The sequence below is a fragment of the Mercenaria mercenaria genome, chromosome 10 (assembly GCF_021730395.1).
Source record: "Mercenaria mercenaria strain notata chromosome 10, MADL_Memer_1, whole genome shotgun sequence".
Lineage (NCBI taxonomy): Eukaryota > Metazoa > Mollusca > Bivalvia > Venerida > Veneridae > Mercenaria > Mercenaria mercenaria.
In genome coordinates, this window is record NC_069370.1 from 59,015,701 (window position 1) to 59,024,103 (window position 8,403).

Sequence of the window (8,403 nt, forward strand, 5' to 3'; positions counted from 1 at the left end):
GGTTTTACTGTTTTTCTCTCCTTTTTTATTTATTTTTTTTATTGTTATTTTTTTTATTTATTTAGTTATTTTTTCCCAAAAAGATCTAGCTGCATTTCAAAAGTTCTCATCTTCCTCAAAAGACAGTATAATGCTTTGTATGAATGGACACGTATAAATGCAGAAAAAGTGTCATATTTACAAGGGAAAAGGGCAAAATTACGTTACAAAAATCAAGACATTTATTTGTAAACATTGCACCCGAGCGCACAACCTTGCATAAAAACTTTTTTGTCTTTATACTTATCCGACTGTAAAAACAATATAGCTAAAGAATAGGCTTTGCGCCACAGCACTGGCATATTTATTTCGTGAAATGTGAAGCAAAAACCCACTTACTGATCAAAAAAATCTCTGCAAAGTGTATTTTCTGTTTAAATTTCCACCATTTTTGTTACAGCGATACGGTTCTCTCACTTAATCCTCACAGCATACCACCATACGCCCCCCCCTCCCCCTCTCGCTGAATTATATCAACAATCATGAACAACTATACCTGAACTGAGAGCATTGATGAGTGCAAGATATTGATGGTAAAACGTTTATTTGTTTACATTGTAGAATTTTTAATAACTTCTTTCAGATCAATTTCTGATATTCAAGTGTTGAAGGTAGACTAAATTTACACTTTACTCTGTTGAATTTATTTAGCTGTTGATACTATTATTGGAAAAATCCAAAAATCAATAAAAAATCTTTCAATACAGAGTTGTCGATTCTTACATATATTTAAGAAATTAGTACACTTAGCTATCACTTTACAACGAAAAAAAAAACTGTTATGACGAATCCGATTTTAGGTACTATTTCTGCATTAGAATAATTATGAGTTTCAAAGAATATAAAGATTTAACTGTCCTTATATCCAGTATGAAACTTATTGTGGTGGTACTCCGACGAACAGCATTTACAATGTACCGGTAGTTCTCAAATGTGATATGACAAATACACGTAGCCCCGTTGTTTTTTTTTTCTTGTTTTTTTTTTTTTTTTTTTTTTTGGAAAAAAAATCTTCTATCAAATAAAACTTTGCAATGGTTATTTAATATTTAATTACTAACTAACTTTAAAACTTGCTCACTTGCTCAGTTGTGATTAAAGTATATTTATTGACAAGTGTTATCTTTTATGACAACAGGTGGCGTCTGTGTGACAGTGCGTATGATTCGGGGCTGAGGTGTGCATGGGGGTGAGGGGTACAAGAACATTATGAAACAACTTGAATTGACAAAATGGATCCAGTTTACTGTCGTTTAGCTAATTTTCATACACACTATCATGTGAAAGGTTAAATTAAATTACCACAAAATGCACCAACAGTTTGGGCTTCCATAACTTAACTGACGCTATTTTTATTTTCTGATAATCCCAAAAGCTGAATTGTTTTAGCTAGGTGGTACAGTGCCAAGCGGGGTCACCTTACACTGAGATTAATTATAGAATAAACTTATATAAGATATACCCAGAGTTTAATTACGTTTAGAATAACAGTGAATCAGAGTACGTGCTTTTTTATATAATTGCTGCGTTAATATATAATGAAGTATATTTTTAAAACATGTTGAATTTGTAACAAAATAAATTTGATGATCAGGATGTACTCTCAGTTTGTTCAAAGAAGTATTTTATAGCTCTTTGGTTTGATTTAATGGTTTGATTACTGGATGTCATTTGGCAAGGGCGGAAAAGTGACGGAGGTTTGAACTCAATTGTTTGTGAATACACTTATTGGCTTGAATCACGGGGACATAACATTGCCCCAAGGACTTCGGACACTATAATATGCTTCTAGCCTACATTTTAAATGCAAATTTCTCATTAAGTATTTAAACAATACCCAAGTCGTTTCGAGTCAATGATAAACCAATGTATTAGTTATTTTTGTACAGCAGAAACTGATTTGTATCTGTTCCTATCAAAATGTTTTTCTTATTTTATCTGGGCCAGGGTATATTTTCTTGAAAAAATAAAATGTTTAATTTCCGTAAAAATATAATGTCATCACTTTACGGAAGTTTCAAATATATGAATTCCAGTCGAAATAAGTGACAAAATCTGTTTATTTAAGGAAAAAATAACATTTTAAGATTAAAATCCTATAAATAAATAAAAAAAGAGAACGATATTTCTGTAAACAACCTGTACTTGATTTATCTGTACACTGTTCGTAATGTAAAGTTATTGATGCATTACATGTGTGAATAGGTATACATGTATAAGTGACCGGTCAGTTTTGCTCTGTTATAAGTGATGGCAGATATCTGTGTGCTGTATAACAATAATACTAAGAAAAGGAAGTAATCTTATCACTGGCGGTAGGGTGGTTTCTTGCTTGGGATAAGTACCAGTGGCACAGATAATATTTGAGCCGCGCCATGAGAAAACCAACATAGTGCAATTGCGACCATCATGGATCCAGACCAGCCTGCGCATCTGCGCAGTCTAGTCAGGATCCATGCTGTTCGCTAACGGTTTGTCTAATTCCAATAGGCTTTGAAAGCTAACAGCATAGATCCTGACCAGACTGTGCAGATGCTCAGGCTGGTCTGGATCCATGCTGGTCACAAAGCCACTATGTTGTTTTTCTCATGGCACGGCTCATTTCGCTTAAACATGTAATAAAAATGTATCCAAAATGACAGTTCTTTCTGAGGCTTGCCTAAGGAAGCTGGATCGGAAAAAATTAAATCGGGATAAGTCTGACAACAACCCATCATAGATAATGTTGTCTATTCAGGGCTGAAGTTGTGGGCAAATCATATTCGAAATGTGTCATTTGTAGGGCTAAAGTAGAAGCAGGTCGCTGCATAAAAATTCTACCTGAAACTCAGCTGGACCGATTAGTTCGTTTTCGCGTCTAGCCGTATTTGTATATGCCATCTGCATGGAAAGCGACTTGAGACATCACTTTCGTGGCATCACACTGAATGTGAAACCGTCACTGATATGACCTGTCAAGAAGCTACTGTTCTTGACCTATGCATCACAGGCATATCAATGCCAAGCGTTATTTCTGTTGGATAGACTATAGTCAGGATCAGATTAACTGCTGTGCACATATTGCCTCTTTTTGTTGTGTTTAGGCCTAGTCCGCCGCTAACAATCTTCAGTTTAGTTTTCACAGAAGGAAGAACATGAAGTAATGAATGCGTGTGACATTTAGTATGTGTCTAAAAGAAATAAATATGAATGCACAGAAGATGAAGAAATAAAGAAATGAAAAATATAAAACTACAAAAAAATAATAAAAACAAAATGGAAAACAAATTACGTCTTCATCGCTAGTGGCGTGCGCGTTGCAAGGAGGACATGCATAAGTTACCTGGTGTGTTGTTAGTATTTTACAGCACACATTTGCCAGTCTACTGCAGCAGACATACCAGGATAAGCCAATGAAAATTTAACCCAATGAATAATAATGAATTCACAGTATTTGCTTCTCTCACTACTATACATGTATAACATGCCTAAATGTGCCCTTTCAAACATTTGTATAGTATTTGAGTTATAAACAGATGTAAAAATATGTGACTATCAAATTATTAAAAATGAATATAAAAAGTATTGGTTACTTTACATTTGGGAACACCCTGTAGTTATATTTTTTGTTTAAAAGTACTGCTCCACCCCTTGCATCAACACAATCGTCACAGAAAATGTGTATAATTAATATCTACATATGCTGGCCAAATATGGTTTTGATGCACGGGGGGGGGGGGGGGGGGGGGGGGGGGAACAATGTTGTTTAAAACAAAATAGCTTTTATATGTATATAACAGGGTACGTAATTCTATTTAGAGCAAAAATTACCATTTTATGAAACAAATATTGAAAAATTTGACTTTAAGAAATAATCTCAAATATGTATTTTGATGGTATATGTAATTAAAAACTTATTTCTCTGTGGTTTATTTTTCACTCTTAGAGTAGGCAAATTCATATAGAAAGTGTCCGAAGTCCTTTATGCTGCTTTAGACATGAATCTACAGGTAAATCTCAACAGAGTAACTTAGTAAATAACAAGAGGTCATGCTCATGGTATTGATGTATGCACACGATATAGCAATGGTAGCTGAGACGCCACAGGATTATAGAGTATCAGTTATTTAAGAAATAATAAGTTCCCAAGTGTGGTTTGTCGTAGAATAACCCGTGTTTTGAGTTCTTATGCGTAAGAATATATCACGAAGGCCGTAGGCCCGAGTGGTATATTGTTTCGCATAAGAACGAAAGACTCGGGTTATTTTACGATAACCACATTTGGGAACTTGTTATTTCAATTCTAACACGATATACTAGTATCAACATTGTTAGAAAAAATGGTAACTACTTTTTACGACCGTGCTACGCACCTGGATCGGATGACGTCATTGCACGCAAGTGGTTTATTGCAGAATAACCCGAGATAGATTTTGCTCTACATGTATGTAGGTTATTCGCTGGTCGTGTTAGAATTTCTGTTTTAATGACTGTTTACTTTTTACAACAAAAAAGAAATGATATAACTATAAGCTGCAAATATGTTGCATGGTTATGTAAATTGATTATATAGACACAACAAACTCCAACAATAATTTAGGGCAATTTTTTATCGTTTTACACGGTATTAGTTACGTAATAACTATATTCCAAATAGAGCAACATCTTTTGACTTCAAACCAGACGCCGCCAACAAAGGTGCCGAAAATAAATAGTCTAAATCTGTATCACCTAACAAAAAAGATCCAAAGGGAGGTCTTAACAAACAGGTTTTACCGTAACACAAAACTTTCGACTTTGTATTACAAAGTGCTATTTTTAGTAAGCTCGTATGATTATTACACACGGTTAAATGTCAGCTTGAATTCAGACGTAGTTCGGACTTCAAACGCTTTTAGAATTACAGTGTCTCTAATACAATGGCTATACCTAAAAGATTGTTTATCTTCTTTATTTTATTACATGGTAAGAAATTTATTTTGAACTAGCACGCAAATTTATAATTATCACTGGCATAACCACTGGAAAAGCTCACTCGACTGATTCTTAAATTAGGACATTAGACAAACAGATTTCTGAAGAACGTTACTAAAATGTGTACACAACTAACAGACAGACTTTGTAGCAGTGCTTCTTTTTTAAAGTAAATATTTGCGCACATGAAAATTTGAAGTTACAATTCCATTTCCGTCAGCACAGTCAGCAGGGCCTGGCATCGCGGCACTACAATATGCTACAAATGTAATTCTTTCGAATCGCCAAAAACCTGTGGAACTTCCAATTTTGACAGAAAAGTACATGCGGAAGACATAGAAGTTTCTGACTGGAACTGGATTTTTGGGAAAAGAAGTTGTATAAAAAGAAAATAGCTCTATATGCGTGGGACTGAAGTACCGTGTGAGTTGTGTATATCTATGTTTTTAATATTATTAAATCATTACCAACTTTTAGTAACATCTCGAAACCGATAAAGCGGGACAGATCTACCTATCATAAAAATCAATAAAACCAATAATCCGATATCATCGCTACCGGACGGATTCGTTGATTTCCGTGCTAGTTGTTGTTGTTGTAGAACCACGGGGGAAAAATCGATAATTAACAGCTATGGTCATTATCTGATGCATTTACAGGCGGGCGGTTTGCTAAACGATATACTTGAATTTAATTTAATGAAATTTTGGTAATTATTAAAGTGAAAATCGGAACAAGTCGAAAATTTATATAATACTTTATTAATTGTCAAATAAAAGTAATATTTAATTAAGAATATGAATATGTTATCTAAAATATTTAGAAATCGTTACATTTTATATATCGAACACAGATTTACTTTCTTTTTAATACATGAAACACCATGCTAACGTATATCTATGTACAGAAAAGAAATATTAACGCACAAGAAACTGTCTGTAAATAAAATAAATTTTCAAGAATATGAATATGTTATCTAAAATACTTAGAAAGCGTATATACTTCCTCTATACGCACTTTCCTTCACATATTATGGACATTAGAATATGAGCTTTTGTTTCTAAACTATTTTCAAAATTCTGAATCACTAACGTTTTTCGATTTTCATCGTAAAAGGTAGTAAAAACAGCAAATTCTCATGTATTTCCATAACATAAAGTTTATCAGTAATTAGTTTTGAAGCCTTCATAAGAAATATAGCTTTTTTTTCAAGATATATAAAAAGTATTTTTGTTGTCGAACGATCTGGAGGCCGGTCGCTTTAAAGAAAAAGAAGTATAGAAATAAGACTTATAGTTTTAAAAGGAAATACTTAACCCTCACCATGCTGGACACGATTGGTTCTTCCTTTGCAATCAGTGTTGATCATGATCAGCCTGCACATCCGTGCAGACTGATCATGATCTGCACTGTCTGCCATTCAGCCAGTAACTGGTATGCACCCTTTTCATAATTAATGGTACTGTCCAAATTGAAAGATAGACAAGTTCATTATTGTAATTTTAGCATGGTAAGGATTAAGTTTTTTATATCGTGGCTAAATAGAAATATCATACTTGCGTGACTCGAATAAGTACTGCTGACCAATACTACTACTATAGCATACTTTAACTATAAATATATTGTTACAGGGAAAAAACAACAACATTGAATAACAATAACTTCAACAATATCTCAATTTAAGAATAGCAGACTTAACTAAGTAATAACTTAAGATTTTTCGTGAAATTTGGGCCAGGATCTTTACTCAGTAAATATTTACGGAACAACTCAATTAACGATGTGAATTCTAAATTTGTACTGATTTTTCCTACTGTCATACGATTCATGAAATAAAGGTAAAAATCTTTAAAAAAAAAAATCCTGAAAGAAAGGGAAAAGACTATGTAAAGACAGAAGAAAGTGAAAGACATATATTACAACGCAAAAACCATAAAACCATAAAAAAAATACCTATCACTTATAGTAAGTGGGGTAACATATCTTTTATGACCCACCTTGAAACAACACTGACCGGATATTGTTTACCCCTAGGCAATATTGTAATACACAATAAAAGTCAAAGGGTAATTTTAAGATATTTGTTACAATTAAATCATTTTGATTGTGTGCAATCTTGAGACTAAAACAAATAATAGATATCGCATTTTTTTTTTTAAACGAATGATTAAAGAATGTACCAAAAACATGCATTAATTTAAGAATACAGAATAATATATACAAAGTAGGTTCGGAAAGAAGCAGAATTATCAATTCATCAAGGCTGTCTTTCAAATTAAAGTTTGGTCATATTATGAATAATAGAAAATGATTTTTTTTTGTTTCAAAATTATTAAAAAATCCCATATGAAGAAAAAAAGATGACCGCGTCGGAGATCGGACCCGGACCGCCGCGCAATAAAAAAGTCTCCAGATCTTTCGGCAAAAAATCATATAGGTATCTGGAAATTAATCATCGCTATATTTCTTAAGAATGCTTTGAAACTCAATTACTGACAGACTATAGTTTACGGAAACACATGAGAATTAGTTTCTTTAAGTATTTTTTGCGGTGAAAATTAAAAGCATTTGTATTTTTAATGCGAATTGAACACTAAATCCTCCATAGCGTTATTTTAAACGACAGCGGATCTAGGTTTCGGCGTTTCTGAGTTCAACATTTAATTAGTTTTAATTTGTCTAATTACAATCTCAGTTTTTTTTTGTCAGTGTGAAGTTGCCTACAATTCATAGGCTTTGAGTTATAACAATTTGTACCGACAAAGTCAGACAAGCAGACGACAATATTTTCCGTAACAGCTTCCGAGTACTTACGGATAACGGCGGAAAAAGCCGGATTTTTTAAAGAAATGTTCACTGTACACACTAAAATGCAAAAAGGACCAAACAAACCATTAAAAAATTTAAAACAAATTACATATAACGAAAATTTAATAATTTTTCGACATTTTTAGGGGTATCGAATTTTTGATTATTTGCGGAAAATATCTCATTTTATCTGTTATATTTGAAAAAGTCAGTTTTTTTACCCGTTTCCTACAGAGTCTATATGAACTGAGGTGGGTCTATTTAAAGTCAAAAAGGACCAACCAAATATTAAAATATTTAAAAAAAAAAATATTCATAATATCCGGAATAAAATAAACTTTAATTTGTGTGGTATCGAATTTTTGATTTCCAAATAGAACTTTTTCTATTTGAGTTTAAGTATTTTTTTCCTTCTTTGTTTATATAGGCAAATTTATCGATTTTCCGATAGATTGATGTTACTAAAAGTTGGTAATGAGTCCGTAAGATCTCTCTCTCTCTCTCTATCTCTCTCCCTTACTGGTATTTCGTCCCACAGTTACGGTTGAGATTAAAACCCTCATTGTGGGGACAGCTCAAAGCAACTAAAAATAGTTGACTGAC